The sequence below is a fragment of the Lethenteron reissneri genome, chromosome 26 (assembly GCF_015708825.2).
Source record: "Lethenteron reissneri isolate LAM-NWPU_2019-01 chromosome 26, ASM1570882v1, whole genome shotgun sequence".
Taxonomy (NCBI): Eukaryota; Metazoa; Chordata; class Hyperoartia; order Petromyzontiformes; family Petromyzontidae; genus Lethenteron; species Lethenteron reissneri.
The window spans coordinates 7842442-7859330 of NC_083804.1; the positions used below are offsets into that span (position 1 = coordinate 7842442).

General features: G+C 53.6%; 1 non-coding gene across 1 annotated transcript; it reads left to right on the forward strand.

Moving 5' to 3' along the window:
• Positions 1–15437: 15437 nt before the first annotated feature.
• Positions 15438–15544, forward strand: LOC133348100 (U6 spliceosomal RNA). The gene has a single exon (XR_009755778.1). It is a non-coding gene; the product is annotated as a U6 spliceosomal RNA (small nuclear RNA).
• The last annotated feature ends 1345 nt before the right edge of the window (positions 15545–16889 follow it).

Consider the following 16889-nt stretch of genomic DNA (forward strand, 5'->3'; position numbering starts at 1 on the left):
ATGAGAGAGGGAGATGGGGGGGGCAGGAGGGGATAGGAGGACTTGGAGAGAGGGGGAGGGGGCGACCAGTGGAAAGTGCGTGGGACAAGTGGATTCGTGCAGTGGCGGCGGAGAGCATGGGAGAGGCCACTCGCTGCTTGCCGATGGCGGTTCGTGTTGACTGCGGTGGGATGGGAGTTCTCTGCTGTTCAATCTTTTTGAGCGATATGCCATGGCAAGCTGACATCTCATTCAGTCAACCCATGGCACCTGTAACATCCTGCCAGCGAGCCTTAGCACACTACACGTGGCCTGAAAATGCACCTAGCTTGGCACAAGCGCCGTGGTGACGTCACCGCCACTTGTTGTTGTTGTTGTAGCAAGCACTGGGGCGGCTTGCGAAGGACACATTCATCCAGCAGTGGATTGACTGTAGCTGGTTCTATGTAAATATAAAAACAACAATCCTGCAGAGAGGACGTCGACAGACGGAGACGGAGCGATGAAATGGAACTCCACCAGCGTGGGTGCCGGATGGATAATTACATAGCAGAATAGTGAGGAGGTGGCAAAGGTTTGGGTCGTCCATCAGTGCATTGATGATGGTTGATGAGGATGATGAGAGTGGGAGGGGGGTGGGGAGGGGGTAGGGAGGGCGGGGAGGGGGTAGGGAGGGCGGGAGGAATGGGGGAGGAATGGGGGGGGGGGCAATTGGGGGGGGGGAGGGAGGGCGGGAGGAACGGGAGAGGGGAATGGGGGGGGGGCAGTTGAAGTCCTGAGCGGTCACGGCGCTTGCAGGTCGCGCGTTTTAATTCACCGAGGGCAGTAGTTATGTTCCGAGGCATTTAATTAATTATTTATGCATCCTTTCAACGTGTGCATCCGCGGAATAATTGAGGTGAATCATAGGGATCGGGGGAGTGGGGGGGACCGATATGAGTGGTGTACTCATTCCCACCACCATCATCATCATCATGATCATCATCCGTTATCAAGATAATTCATTATCATGTAACCCGCATAACCATCGTCAGCAACGATCACCATCGTAACCATAATTTATAACGTAATAATTAGGCCGACAGGAATAACATAATCCTCCTCACATCATCACCAATCTGCGTCTTCAGGAGCAACATCAGCTATCGTTGCCATGGCAACATAATCACGCTACTCAGTCGTCATATGATGATCATGGGCTTGGATAATTACATAAAAATGCATCAATGTCATCAAAACCAAGTTACGTATCAGTATTCACCTATAACCTAATCATCAATGTCATCATCATCTCTACTCATCAACAATATCGGTGCGCGTGCCGATGTGTACGTATTTGCACGTGTAATTTAATATGTACCCGCTCACAGCACTTGCCCTACCAGTTTGTTAAGGCTTTTCGGGGGATCCTTGTCTTTTGTGTGTCTATTTATAACACATTCCTGCGGAGGAGAGCTGATAGCACCGCTGGGTTTCTCGGTCAATGGCCAGGGTCAACGGCGGCGTGGTGTATTCCGCAAATATGCCCGACTGTGAGGGCGGGCACAAGCCGGCGTGAGTAGGTTAAACGTTGAGTTTTAAAAAGGCACCACGGGATGACCAGCCCCTCCCCACCCAGCCCCACCCCTCCCACCGCCCACCCCACCCAGCCCCACCCTCCCCACCCAGCCCCTCCCCACCCTCCCCTCCCCACCCAGCCCCTCCCCACCCAGCCCTTCCCCACCCAGCCCGACCCCTCCCATTTTTGGATGCACGACGGACGTACGGACACAAAAATCGGACGTACGGAGACTGGTGGAACCAGGTGGTTCCTACCAGTATAAAAGTGTGTGTGTCTTTGTCTTTACGTGACACAGGACAGAATGCATGTGTGTTGGCGACAAAGATCCCCCGTATAGCGTTAACACACTGTTGGGGCAAGTGCTGTGAGCGAGCACCTATGAAGGCCGGCACGGCACACGAGGGAGGAGGGGTGGCCAGTACCACGCCCGACCGCCTTTGTCTCCCTAGTGGCGATCTTTACACACCACACCAGGTTCTAATTTGAGGCCGAGTCGACCTAGGGGAGGCCCATGAGCGGTTCAGATAATCGTCACTGGGTGTTGGTGGCCGTGAGCGGGAATCGACCTCGGGTCCGCCAGGTTCGTAGCGCAGCGTAGCGCTAACCGCGCGATATTAACACGACCAACACCGGCATAGATTGTGGCGTGGACAACCGCACTCACACCCGGCCGCCTTTATCTCCCCCATAATGACATCACTACATTACAACTAATTTTACAAGACGTTTTAGATTAAATTTTGGCCGTGTCGACCACCTATGGCAGGGGTGGAGAACCTTTTTTTCTGCCAAGGTCCATTTGAATATTTATATAACATCATTCGTGGGCCATACAAAAATATCAACTTAAAAATTAGCCTGTTATATTCGGTCAAACATTTCATTAACTCACCCCTAATGTGATGGCTGGAACTGCTTCTCTTTGGCGAGGCGTGTGATGTTCGCTGGTATTGATGATGTTGCTACTCGCAATTGCTTTTCCAGGTTTGCTCCTAGATTTATTGAATTTCGAGTCCCGCCAGCGGTTGCCTTGGCAGGGCCAGACCCAATGATTTCGCGGGCCTTGTACGGCCCGCGGGTCGGACGTTCCCCACCCCTGACCATAGGTATGACCGTGGCCAGGTTCAAAATTCAGTTTCCGATTTGTCGATAAATGCTGCAATGTTATCACCACAAATGTACCAGTTTTATATCACGTGGCCCTGTGTATATTCCCATTTATGTTTTTTTTTTTAAGTGTCTGTCTCTGGCTCCAGATAGAAGGCCCCGTCTCGACTCTTCCAGCACCGTATAGATATTCCCATCGTGCAGGTGGACTCCTTGACGATTCAAACACCAAAGGTCACGTGCGTTGATGATGAAGATGATGCCGGTGATGATTTCACCACTGCTGGGTTCCCACCTGACCAGTTCCCTATCATCGCGATCATGTGACTCAATGTGTGAGTCTACGGGTCTCTATGTGCGTCTATGGGGGGTCTCTTTGTGAGTCTATGGGGTCTCTATGTGCGTCTATGGGGTCTCTTCGCGAGTCTATGGACGTATGTGTGAGTCAGTGGGTCTCTCTTCGTGAGTCTCTGGTTCTTCACGTGACTCCACGGGTCTCTGTGCGAGTCAAGGCCGCTATGCGATTATATGGACCTCTGTGCGAGTCTATGGGACTCTGTACCAGTCTGTGAACTTCTTTGTCATCCGTCCAAGACTCTGGGGGGGGGGGGGGGGGGGAGGTCTCATGGCTATCTTAAGTAAGTTGCCACCGCCGTCAGATTACAAGATCCACGGGAACGCGCCCTTCCCCGACACCTGTGAGAACACGAGGTGGAATTAGCGAAGCCCTCCTCAACCTGGAGCAGTGCACCGCTGCCGCTCCATACGAATCTTGTACATTCCAATGGACGTGCGTTGGCTTTCGTTGTTGTTGTTGCTGCTGCTCTCTCTCTCTCTCTCAGATCTTTCCCTACGCGTGCAAGGTGAGACTCCTCCGGCATCTTTTGTTCGAGATCCCGAGCAACAAAGGACGGGGGAGACACAAAGATTGGGGGACCCACCTTGAAACACGAAACCTCTCCCCAGGCCCTTTCAACAAACCCACGTGACCCCCCTTCCCCCCCCCACCATAATCTCCACCGCACCCCCGGAGGCAATCACTGAGGGTCGCTCCCGTACCCGCAATGAACTCTCACCTACGTGACTTTACCGAAGTATGGATTCCTGCAGTCACGAAAGCTTCAAATCAAGATCTCACCTGATTCCCTACTGCATTGCTCGGCACGGACAGATGGGGGGTAACCCTGCCTCATTCGCCCAGCCTGGGACCCACCTCGTCCTGCCTGTCTGTTATTGTGTCATCGGCAACTCTGACCGTCTTCTCTGACGGATGTTCTCTCTGCCTGTGCCCCGTAGTGGACCCACCCCGGAGTGGACCCACCCCGGATTGGACCCACCCCGGAGTGGACCCACCCCGGAGTGGACCCACCCCGCGGCGTGCCCACCCCGCGGCGTGCCCACCCTGCAGTAGACCCACCCTGTAGTGGACCCACCCTGCAGTGGACCCACCCCGTAGTGGACCCACCCCGTAATGGACCCACCCCGTAGTGGACCCACGTCGATCGAGGCGGCTGGATTTGGATAATCCGATGAGCTATAAAGCTCTTTTTCACAGACGTCCGGTAAAACTTGCACCATTGTGTCGACTGCCGCACGGCGGGAGGGGAGGGGGCGAACCCACCCACGTCTTATGGATCGCAAGTGCGGCGTTTTCATCCCCGTTTAGCACGTAGCAGGCTGTCGCGACCAATATCAACCACGAGAGGCGTTTCTTGTTGTTGTTGTGTTAGACAGCGCAAATTTTTTTAATGTGTCGTTAAACCCGCCGCCACCCGACACAGCCAATTAGTCAGGGTTGTCACGTCAACACAACGTGCCAATCCGCTACGAGTCCAGCAACACAGGTTGTGTGTTGGAGAGTCGGCGTATCGATCCCTCGCTTCTCCAGCGAGGTAACAGCAGCAGCAGCAGCAGCCGCCCCCAGGACTCTGTCGAATTCCTCCCGCCTTCTTGGCCGTGCTAATCGCTCGCTGTCGCCGTGTCCCGAACACAACCTGCGCATGGATATTTTAGCCGTTTTAATTGCGGCTAATTACACTTGCACCCTCCCCCACCCACCCACCCACCACAGCCCCTCCCCCCCACGAACATCTACCGCCCCCACCCGCCCACCTCTGATGGTGCTCAATCAATTACGCACCTGCGCTCACGGTAATTGAAGGCGCGAGCGCTGGGGGGCTGGGGGGTGGGGCGCGCTCGGTGCGTCAACTGCGTCCTTATTGGTGGGTGGCGAGCGGGTGAGTGGCGAGGAGGAGAGGGGGGTGGGGGGAAGGGGGTGGTGGAAGAGGTGAGATGGGAGAGGGGGAGGGAGGTGGGGGAGTTGAGACTGGGGAGTGAGAGTGTGGGCCGGGATAAGGGGGGTGGGAGAGGGGGGTGGAGAAAGGGGGGGGGGTGAGGGAAGGGGTCGGGGAGGGGCTTGGGGTGGGGGTTGTGAGAGGTGGGGGATGGAAGAAGGGGGGTGGAAGAGGGGGGGTGGAAGAGGGGGGGTGGAAGAGGGGGGGGGGTGGAAGAGGGGGGGGGTGGAAGAGGGGGGGTGGAAGAGGGGGGGTGGAAGAGGGGGGGTGGAAGAGGGGGGGGGGGACTGTGAGTGTTGAGGTGGGAACCGGGAGAGAGAGGGTGGGAGTGTGCGCTCGGAGTGGGGGTCAACAGGGGGAGAGAAAAGAAGAGGGGTGGGTGAGACGTTCAGATTCACGTTTTTTTTTTATGGATTCGACCAAATCTCCCACATCGCGTCGGACCTGAGAAGCACAGCAGAGTTGATCCCGGTGAGCACTTGGATGTGAGACTGCCTGGGACACCAGGTGTCGTTTTCCTCGGACTGCGAGATAACCCAGGGATGCTAGTTGCGGAAGTGGATTCTTGAATCTATCTGTGCGGCACTCCGATTTCCGCCAACATGAATGCACATTGTCATCGTCCGGCGAATTGGCCGAACGTCCCAATGTCGTGAGCAGCAGGACCGTGCCGATAAAGAAAGCGTCTTGAGAATCTGTGACGGTTTTTTTTTTAGGTGGCGAAATAATTGCCATCGTTGTTGTTATTTTACTTGTTTCTCATCCCCCAGGTGCCGCCGACTCCAGGTGTGCCGCGGCTGGCGTGACGCTCGCGTGCGACGGGAGACGTCAACCTCCGGGGCTCCCGCGGCGAGCAGCGGACCCCCCCCCCCACCCCGTGTGACAGACGATGTCACGAGGACGAATGATTCTGATTTCTCGATTACAAATATTTGCCCGTATCACGTGCGCACACGGGGGTCCGCTATTGCTCCGGGAAGAGCGTTCGTCGCATGGCAAATCGGCACGGGTTTGTTGTTGTTGTTGTTTTACTTTCAAAGATGGCATCTTTACTTTGTTTTTGGCAGTCATTGGTGATCGTGCTCAGACCATCAAATCACTGCACTTGAGACACGTAGACTCGCTCGACGTGAGTCTAAGAGCCTCTGCGTGAGTCACCACCATCAGCTCGCTACAATTCAGAGCCCCCCGTGTGATCACAACTCACTCGACGCGAGCCCTGTGAGCCTCTGTGCGAGTCACCGGTGACCCGACTTGAGACCCGCACCGTCATCATTAGTCGCGTCCCAACGGCGTGGCCCTGCAAACCGGATTCGAACCCCTGCGGGGTTTTTCAGCGGTGGCGGCTCGGCGTCTCTGACGCGGCCACCTGGCGTCTGGCCCAATTAACGATCCAGCGCCCTCTGTTGATCCGCGATTCGTGGCTGAAGCGGAGGCCCATTGTCTCCGAGCCACCTCACCTGGTTATGTCAAGGCAACTGAACCAAATACGTCGCGAGAGGTCCAGTTACTCTGTATACACGTGTCCGTGTGTGCATCATTGTCTTGTGTGTGTGTGTGCGTGCGTCGTTGCGTATGTTGCTTACCACCCCCTGTCCCTTTGCGTGCCGTTCCGGCCTTCACAGGTGCTCGCTAACAGCACTTGCCCCAACAGTCTGTTAAGGCTCCACGGCTGAGTCTTTGTCTTTTGGGGAGCGGTAGTGGAACGCTCAGCGCGCTGCGCCACGAACCCGGCGACCAGGGTTAGATTCCCGCTCACGGTAAACACCCAGTGACGATTATCTGAAGCGGTCCCGGGCCTCCGCTAGGTCGACTCAACCGCAAACGAATAACTGGTGCGGTGTGTGCTAAACATCGCCACAAGGGAGATAAAGGCGGCCGGGAGTGGTGCTGACCACCCACCCCGTTGTGTACCGTGTCGATCTTCATAGGTGCTCACTAACTAACAGCACTTGCCCCAACAGTATGTTCAGGCTATGCGGGGGATCTTTCTCTTTGTGGATGCGTGTGTGTTGGGCGTTGTGTTGGTCACGCAATCTCGCTCTTCATAAGTGTTCGCTTACAGCACCTGTCCCACCAGTCTGTTAAGGCTATACAGGGGATCTTTGTGTGACGTCATGGTCGATCAGCACGCTGCGCTATGAACCTGCCACCTGCGTTTGATTCCCGGCCACGGTGAACATCCGTAGCGAGCGATATCAGAACCGATCCTGTCGGGGGCCTTGTCCTATAGGTCAACTCAGCCTTGAATGAGTACCTGGTGCAGTGTGTATGCTTCCACCCTGGGGATACAAAGGCGGCCGGGCGTGGGGCCACCCCTCTCTGTGCTCGCAAAAAGCACAGTCTGTCGGCTACGCAAGAGATTTTTGTCGCTGTTTGTGTGCCCCACGTGACATAGAAAGGGCTCTGATTTTGAATAGGCACTTTCCATGCTGACGTGGGACATGTTTAACAAGTATCAGGCACGTACGGCGTGTAAATAGTTGTCTTCTATTTGATCGGATAAGATTGGTAAACATGCAAAGGCTCGAAGACTGGAGTCTGGGGACGTCTCGAGTCTGGGGTCTGATTCGCCAGCCTGCGTGGTCAGGGTTGGGATCAGGGGTAGAGCTCGTATCCGATTGGCTGGTGTGGTGCCTCGTGCGGCGAGGGTTATGAGTTCTCGATTTGAAACTTTCGTGACTGCAAGGATTCATATTCTTGGGGTTTTTCGGTAAAGTCACGTAAGTAAAAATTAAAAATTTTAATTTATAAAAGTCAAATAAAAAATAAAATAAAAATCACGACGTTTCGGAGGCAACACAAGCTTCCGTCTTCAGGTGAAACCGTCATAGCTGTATCAAGTGACTTGATCCAGCTATCGTGCTGTGACGGTTCCACCTGAAGACGGAAGCTTGTGTTGCCTCCGAAACGTCGTGATTTTTATTTTATTTTTATTTTACTTTTATCAATTTTAATTTTTTACCTACGTGACTTTACCAAAAAAACCTAAGAATATGAGGTTTGTTTGGGATCGCGGGTAGCCTGTGGCTGTCTACTTTTCGCCCATAACCTCCCTCCCCCCCGCGTCTTTTGCCAAATATGGTCATCTCACGTTGTCGTGTCCTAATTACAGCTTCCGGATTCACGTCGTTGCATCTGAGCCAAGCCCGGAGCCTCCCTCACTGAACGAGGCGATTGTTCTTAGCGACGTCATCAATTCATTTCAAGCGCTCCCGCCCAGCCCCTTCGTCAGTGCGGATGGCGGGAGATTGGGGGTGGGGGGTGGACAATGAAAGAGATGCTAATGACTGTGGCAACTCTACATCGAGATTATAATTAAGGGCCCCCATTAATTAGAAACAAAACTGCCACCCCCCCACCTACCTCCGCCCTCCCACCCCACCCCGCGCTCTCGTAGCTGTCACAGAAGCCAGTTCCGAATTAAATTTCCGAAATTTGGCATCGTGTCAAAGGAATCACATCACAATTCGATGAATTGTCACGAGATGGCGGGGGCCGTGGGCGGTTCGAGATTCTCCACCTGGGGCGACGCAGTGGCGAAATGTTAACTTCCTCGCCCGGTGTACAGGAGGTCATGGGTTCTCGATCCCGACCCTGACGCCGGCTGTATATTTGGAGTTTTTCGGTGTCTCTCTCTCTCGCCCCGTGGTCGCGTGGATTTTTCTCCGGGTCCTCCGGTTTGTCCCCTCCACATTTAGAATCAACATCACCGCGCGTTTAGAGTATTTTGCTGCTCTAAACTTCCACGTGATAAGCCACTTCGTTGCGCTATCATTCGTGGTCAGGTCGCTTCTGAAAAAAAACGGGCCTATATAGCTCAGTGGGCTTCACCTGGTAAAATAAATAAATAAAAGGTGTGTTAGTTTAGTTCATACGATTGTCACGCACGCAACTGACGGTCTCGTTCGCATTGTTCGCCCGGTCTATGTCTTCATGTTTGACCTCAGCAGTTGTTTTGACCCCCACCCCCGTCTCGTTTGTATTTCACTTTGTGTTTTTTGTTCGTCGTCCGTGTCGTCTTGTGTTTGTCCGTCTCGTTTGTATTTGTCGACGGTGTTCACCGTCCGTCTCGTTTCGACCGTCCGTCGGGTTTAACTCGCGTCGACGTATCATTGTCAGCTTTCGATCTGTCGTCTCTTTTGTTTGTGCTTCCTCTTTCATTGTATCTGCCGCGCACGTTTCGTCTCATTCCTATTGCTTCCGCTTCTGTATCATTCCATCTCCGTCCCTCTCGAGAGCAGCGGTTCTTCTTCTTTTGATCTGGGGTGTGCACGCTGCACCCCATGGGGATGCAAGATGTCCTGTCCGGGGGTAGCGAGACATGGGCAGATTGTTTTTTGAGAAGTTAAATCAAATCGAAACGCTAATTATTCACGGGCACGTAAGTACAATTACCGTGTTTCATAAAACCTAAATGTTTATATTCATATTAACATTATACATGTTTTTTTCACGATTGGAAACCAAGGGAGTGCAAGACTGCAGTAAAGGTTAAGAACCACTGCTCTAGAGTTAAGATTAACATCATTTTGCAAGTCGCGGTTCGCATGACCGCCACTGCACACGTGACTTCCTCGCGTCGCTTCGTCGTGCTTGAGAACACGATTTTTGTCATTTCAAATCGCAGTCCACTTCACTTTTACTTCATTTGTTTTACTTTACACACAAGTCAAGGGGCCACATTCTGGTGGTGTCACGAAGCATCTAAATAACATATCGAGAGCAGTGAGCAGCAAAAGCTCATCAATCTCGAACGGTATCGGACGTACACGGTCCAGCAAACTCTTCAATCCACGCCGGAATGGGCGATGGTGAATTGGTGTCGCAGTGGCGTGTGGTGGCGCAGTGGAAAGTGACCCCAATATCAATTCCCGCTCGCGGCCACCGCCAGTGACGATTATCTGAACCGGATCCGGGGCCCTCCCCTAGGTCGACTCGGCCTCGAATGAGTGACTGGTGGCGGTGTGTGAACGTCGCCACTGGGGAGACAAAGGCGGTCGGGCGTGGTGTTGGCCACCCACCCCCTCGTGTGCCGTTGCCGGCCTTCATAGGCGCTCGCTAACAGCACTTGGCTCCAACAGCCTGGTACAGCCTATACGGATGAGGGGGGGGGGAGTCTTCGTCTTTATCGCTCTCTCGTAAGCACACACGGACAAACACGAGAGGGGGGGGGGGCGATCCGCTATCTCCGATGTGTAGAGATAGAGAGAGGAGGAGGAGGGGGGGGATGAGAACGCAGACGAACAAAGGGAGGCGGTAAATCATTAAACCAATCGGACGGGGCTCGTCACGCGGACCCGTTTATGACTTCCACGTGAGTAGGGTGGGTGGGGGGAGAGCTTCAGCTACCAGGAGATATTCCTGAGTACAGTACGGAAGTTGGTGCCTTATTTAAAACAAAAGTAAGAGTGGGTTCAATTGCCCAGCGAGTAATTTCCATAGGAACATTTAATTAAAATAATAAGATTGGGATTTTTTAAAAATATATTTTACCCGGTAAGGCCCACTGAGCTACATAGCTCTATTTTTCAGAAGCGACCTGGCCACGACCTGGCTCAACGAAGGGGCTTATCACGTGGAAATGTATAGCAGCCAAATAACTCTAAACGCGTGGTGATGTTAAATTTGGAGGGAAACCCCGGAGGACCCGGAGAAAAATCCACGCGACCACGGGGAGAGAGACACCGCAAAACTCAAAATATCCATGTGTCAGGGTTGGGAGCAAACCCACGACCTCTTGTATGCTAGGCGAGGTAGTGCAAGCTCTAACCCTCATTAACTCTAGCACGCTTGGCTACGTACGGTGCTAAAGAAGTTAAGCATTCATACATACTCCTCGAGATTCTCTTATTTATTGTGCTGTGAAGGGCCATTGACCGAAACGTCGCCGATTATATATTTTAGGCCACACAGTGCAATTGATGGATGTGCTGCCAAGCGAAGAACGATTGTGCGCGTGGTTTTGTTGGTGCTGATGTATGTTGAACTTCTTTCGCACCGCACGTAGCCAACCGCGTGCATCAGAGGTACGGGATGAAATGAAATACTGTCGATGCACGGGATTCATTCCAAACTCGATGTTTTGCGGAATGCGGCCAGGGGGTTTTCCACCACAAGTGCCCTGTGCCGATCATTGGCTAACTGCGGTGTCCCAATGCAGTCTATATGTATACTGTATACAGTATACATATATACTGTATACAACCCGGTGGGCAGTGGCGAGGTGGGGTGTGGGGTTGGGTGGGAATAGATTGAACACATGCGCCCATTGTTTCGTCTGCCACACCGGGAGATCGAATCGAACCAGCTACTATCCTGGATTTCCCAAGTTCGCTGCGCTTTGCAATTCTGATGGCACCATGCACCGTGGCGGCATGGGAACGTCTCCCGCACGCCAAAGTGCCCCGTTTATACCCGCGACAGAGTCCGCAGTGCGCGTCACGATCATTCTTTTTCTGGTGCGCCAAATCCATCCACCACGCTACAATGTATCCCCAACCTGCCCGCGCGGTTTATAGCCATATCGGAGGGGTACAATAACACGGGATTCGTATTTTCGTGATCGATGGGCGCACGTTGTAACTCCAGTGATAGTGCCCTATGCCGCTGAGTCTGAATGGTGAAGCGTGTGTGTGTCTGTACTCGGTTTATCTCGCAGGCTTTTACGAAGCAATATTATCTATGAGGTTTTTTTGGGGGGGGGTTAGGTCGTGTCAATATAAATGTGTCGATAAACCCGCCACGGACCGACACAGCCAATTAGTAAGATTTGCCAGGTAAGCAAAACATGCCAATTAGTTTCTAATTCAGCACACCGGTGTGTTGGTGAGTAAACCCACGACATTTACAATTCGAGTGAAACTTTCGCCGGTAATTACAACCAGCCTCATCAGACGACAGCCAGCAATGTGGTTCTGTACTCCCCCACCTTTTCTCCAAGATGATCTGGCTAGGGTTAGAAGAGTAGGCCAAACACCATCTAGAAGGGTGGACGCGGGGAGGGGGAGGCAGGGCGACTGTCTATGGGGCCGTCCATAAATGACGTCGCGCGATTTTGGACGATTTTTGACCCCCCCCCCCCCTCGTCACACGGCGTCACAAAAAGTCAGACCCCCCCCCTCAAATATGACGTCACAAAGCTCTGCCCCCCCCCCCACAAAACCATATTTCCATTTTGAAATAAAACATGCTTCAAATCGCTTTAAATTATTGTCATTGTAGTGAGTATTTAATGTGGCGCTGCACTCTGATATTGTAGGAGTGTTGTTATAACAATTAGTGTTGTTATAACAATTTTATATTTATTTAAAGTTGCGCATTTCTACGTGACGTCACATTTCTCTCCCCCCCCCCCCCTCGTCACACATCGTCACAAATGTCTGACCCCCCCCCCCTAGGCGCGTGACGTCATTTATGGACGGCCCCTATCGCAGCTCCCCCTCCTTGAGGGCTTTCCGCCAGCAGTGTCGTGAGCACGCAATTGCACAGGCTTTGCCTTTATCGCCTTTCTCCGTAGATGAGACGTTTTATCCCGGGGCTCCAGACGAACAAACAAAGTTCTTCGACTTATCAGAGTCGGCATCGAGCGGTCGCAACAACTGTAGTGGTGCCATTCTCATTTGCATGTCCGAGCTCGCGAGATAAGGCGGTTGCTACTGCTCCTGTGCTACAACAACAAGATACACAGACATCGTTCCGTGATGTATCTCCGGGTCGTCCGGGTTTTCCTCTCCGCGCTCAGAATCATCAACATCGCGCGTTTCGATGATTTGCCTGATCTGAATGCCCACTCGCTGATAAGCCACCTCGTTGTGCTATTGTCATTTGTGGCCAGGTCGCTTCTTACAGCGGGCCTTCCCTGGTCAAATAAAAAAAATGTGTTTTATATTTGTTGAAATCGTTTGATCAAGGGGGCTCACGTCATTCGGGAAAGTCCATAACAGCACCATCGCAAGTAAACACTGCATGCTGGGCCACAGCGGGGTCGGCTTTTGGACAGAGAGGTGTGTGGGGGGGCGAGGTTGAAACTGCTTCCTCAAACCCTGAGCCAGAGCGTAAAAACTTTCGTTGGGAAGTAAAAAAAATAAATCCCCGACCTTGTGGTGCAGGGAGCGACGACAGAGATTTGGCGGACGATCGTGGGCGGTGAGGTGGGAGGTGGGAGGGGGTGGTGGTGGTGGTGCGGCACGGAATGAAGTCACATCTCACTGAGAAACTGGAAACTCTGTAAACACGGGAGAGAGAGAGACGGGGCGATGCGGGTGCAGGTCCCCGTGAACCCGGAAGACAGACCATGAACTGACCCGACCCGGCTTCATAGCAAGCCGACGTGCGCGGCTGTTGCAGCGTTATTACACGCGCGCCTGTGCAACCCCTGCTGTCGATCCACTGCTGGATGAGAGCCTCCGCTCCACCCCGTGCGGGTCCGTAGAGTTGGAGGGGGGGGGGGTGTTACCTAACCGTACTTCATCACGCTGGTTGATGAGGGCGGGGAGCACAGACGTGGGAGCATATAAGTAGCGTACAGCAATGTTTTTTTGCTGCGCTGCCCTCCGTTGCCCGCAACGCCGTCCCGCACCCAGACTGGCCTATCGCAACGTGTTGCGCATGGCGGGCCACGTGCGGTGGGGTAAAGTGTGGGTACCAACACACCACGTGGGTCCCACCTCTTCCGAGACATCCGACCCAGGGTGGAAAGAGGAGGCTCCAACGCCTTCTAGAGCGGCTCCCGAGAGCGGCTACATTGAGTTGGCGGCGCTTCCTCCAGCAGTAGCGAGAGCGGGCAATTGCAGGTGCTGCGCCATTGCCTACCGACAATTACTGCACTGTACAGTGGAATGGGTGCGCGGTGGCGCCGTGGTTAGCGCACTGCGCCATGGTCCTGACACAGCGAGAGTTCGATTCCCTGCCACGGCGCGACATCGGTGACGAGAGTGCTCGCCGACTCGGCTCTGGCCCTCCTCAATCTTCTTGCTTGGCCCATGCCACTGGTGAGGCATGGGCCCAGCGGTCCCCCAAGGGTCCATGCGGCGGCGAAGAGGGGGGCCCTCATCCCAGCAGTGGACTCACCAATGCCCCTAAAATATCGCAGATCCAGTCTTCCAAACCCACGTGATGCCCGATTGTTGTTTCGTGATTTTTTTTTGGAAGCTAAATCATCCAAAGCACAAATTAAGCACGGGCACGTAAGTACAACTACTTTGTTTCATCAAACCCTACGTGTTTATTAACATTATATTTATTTTTACGATGTATAACCAAAGGGGTGCAAGGCTGCAGTAAAGGCTAAGCACCACTGCTCTCACGGAATTGGCATCGTTCTCCCGGTGACGATTCGAAGCATACCGGGAGATTTTAATAATAGGATGTTTTAATGAAAACGAATGATTAATAAAACAAAATCTATCAACAATATACCGCCATAGCTTTCAGTCAAAAGTTTGCCAACCCATAGCTCTCTCCCCACCAAAACAAATTGGATAAAAATCGATCATTTCTCGCGAAACAAACAAACCGGTAAGATTTTGCACGGCGGAACGTTTTTCTGTCGCTCGTTTTTGTTGTTGCTGCTGCTACTGCTGTTGCTGCTGTTGTTGTTGACCTAGGTCAAAGGTCGTGTCCAGGGATAAGCCATCGGTAGCATAGGTTTCCTCTGCTCCCGGCGAGTACGGCGACTCACTCGACTGCGCCCCGCGGCACACAGAGAGAGAGAGAGAGCGCTCCAGGGGAGCGGGCGCGAGGCGACCTGTATGTAACAGGGGACAGAGAGCGAGAGAGAGAGAGGGGCATGAGGCCCAGAAACAGAATCTGCATTTGTTGACACTGCAGGAGGAATCCGATGAGCTCTCAAGCTCTTTCTTCACAGATGTCCAGGAGACTACCTGCCCGCCCGTCTACCCCCCCCCCCACCCCCCCCTCTCTCTCTCTCCATGGATCCACCTCTGAACTATTTCTTCCGTCTCTGGATTTTAGTTTCACTCTCCCCTGGTTCACATTTTCCAAGACTGAATCGCTCTCTCTCTCTCTGACACGCAAATTCTTGAAGGGTTCTCTCTCTTAGCTCTCTCGCCGCGTCTCTCTCTCTCTCGCTATGGATCCGTGTTCCCCTCACTTCACAGCTCCCCGACCCGTACCCCCTGTCACCCTGCCAGCTTCTCTCGTCCTGCCTGCTCTCACCCTCTCTGCCTCTCCCTTACTCTCCCCGTCACTCTCGATCTCATTGCTACTCTCTCTCTATCTCACCTCACCCCGCCTCTCACTCACTCTCACTGCCACTTTCACTGCCACTCTCATTCTCTCTGCCTCGCTCTCTCACCTCGCTGAAATCGGCTTCAGTGCTATTGCTGCTGGCAGCAATGAAAGTGTTTTAAAAGTAAAACGTCTCTCTCACTCGCTGTGCCCCTCTCACTTCACCCGCTTATCTCTCACTCTCAGGATCTCAGTGTCTCAATCCCTCCCTGGGTTCCGACTCCCTTTGCCCCCTCTCTCTCCATGTACTTGCTCCGGCAGTACATCTACTACAATTGGAACGACACAGAGAAGATTAGCATGGCCCCTGCGCAAGGATGACACGCAAATTCTCTCCATGGATCCACTTCTCGCCGGCACCCTGACCAGTCTCTCTCTCTCTCTCTCCGGATCCTTCTCGCAGAGTCGCCCCCTCTCCATCTCCCTCTCTCATTCTCTCCCTGGGATCTTCCCTCTCGTCAGGGTCCTTTGCTCTCCATCTATCCGCGACTCCCCATCCTAGTGAATCCCTCCACACTATCTCTCTCCCTGCCGCCCTCTCATCTCTCCATCCCTGACTATTTCTCCTCGCGTCTCTAAACTAACACAATTTTACCAGTTAAAGGCCACATTGAGCTGTGTAACTCTTTTTTTTCAGAAGCGACGTGACCACAGATAATAGCTCAGCGAAGTGGCTTTGTCATCACGTGAACACTTTTTTGTTTGCAGCCAAATACTCTCAAAGCGCGATGTTGATTCTTAATGCGCAGGAAACAACCTGAAGGACCCGGAGAAAAATCCACGGGGAGAAGATGCAAACTCCAAATATACAGCGGGCGTCAGGGTCGGGATCGAACCGACGACCTCCTGTACACCAGGCGATGGTGATGACATCTCGCCACCGCGGCGTCACTTGAACGCAATCCGAGACCCTCTGCCCCACTCTCTCGCTTTCCCTGGGTTCCTCTCTCTCGGATCGCTCTTTCCCTCTGCCTCCTTCACACTTTCTCTCTCGCTCGCTCGCTCTCTCACTCACAGACTCCGCTCATAGTCGCCGTACTCTCTCCGCGTTGACTCGGAACGCCGAATTCCATCGGGCGCTGGAAAGGAGAGACGCGGAGAGACGACGGTCAGAGACGGGGAGAGAGGGAGGGAGGGGGGTGAACGGGAATACGAGAATCAGTGGAGTGACGAATGAGACGTGATAAGACACGGAGACATGGACCCAGAGAGAGAGAGAGACAAGGACGCGCACGGAGAGACACAGAACAATACGTAAAGACAGAGAGTGCGATTCAGTGGATACAGCAAGCGACGGAGATATACAAACCGAGACCATGACACGTAAATATACGGAGGGACAACGATGGGAGAGACGTTGAATGACGGGATGAGGATGCGATGGGAGCGATGCAGGGACACAGGGGGACACGTGGTGAGACGCCGCGGAGACACGGGAGACGGCGGGGTGAGAGCAAGAGGCGCTGCGACAGACCGAGAGACACGGAACGAGAGGAACCCAACACGTCGCTCTTAAACGGGACCGCGGGTTCGCGGGGGGAGGAGGAGGAGGTCGTGGGGAGGAGGGGGAGGGACGCGCCGAGGGGGATGCGAGAACGGGAGGGGGGTGGGATGGTGATGAGGTGAGGGAGGAGGGGCGGGGTGCAGGGAGGGAGGTGGAGGGAGAGACGATGGTGAGAGGGAGGGGGTGGAGTTGG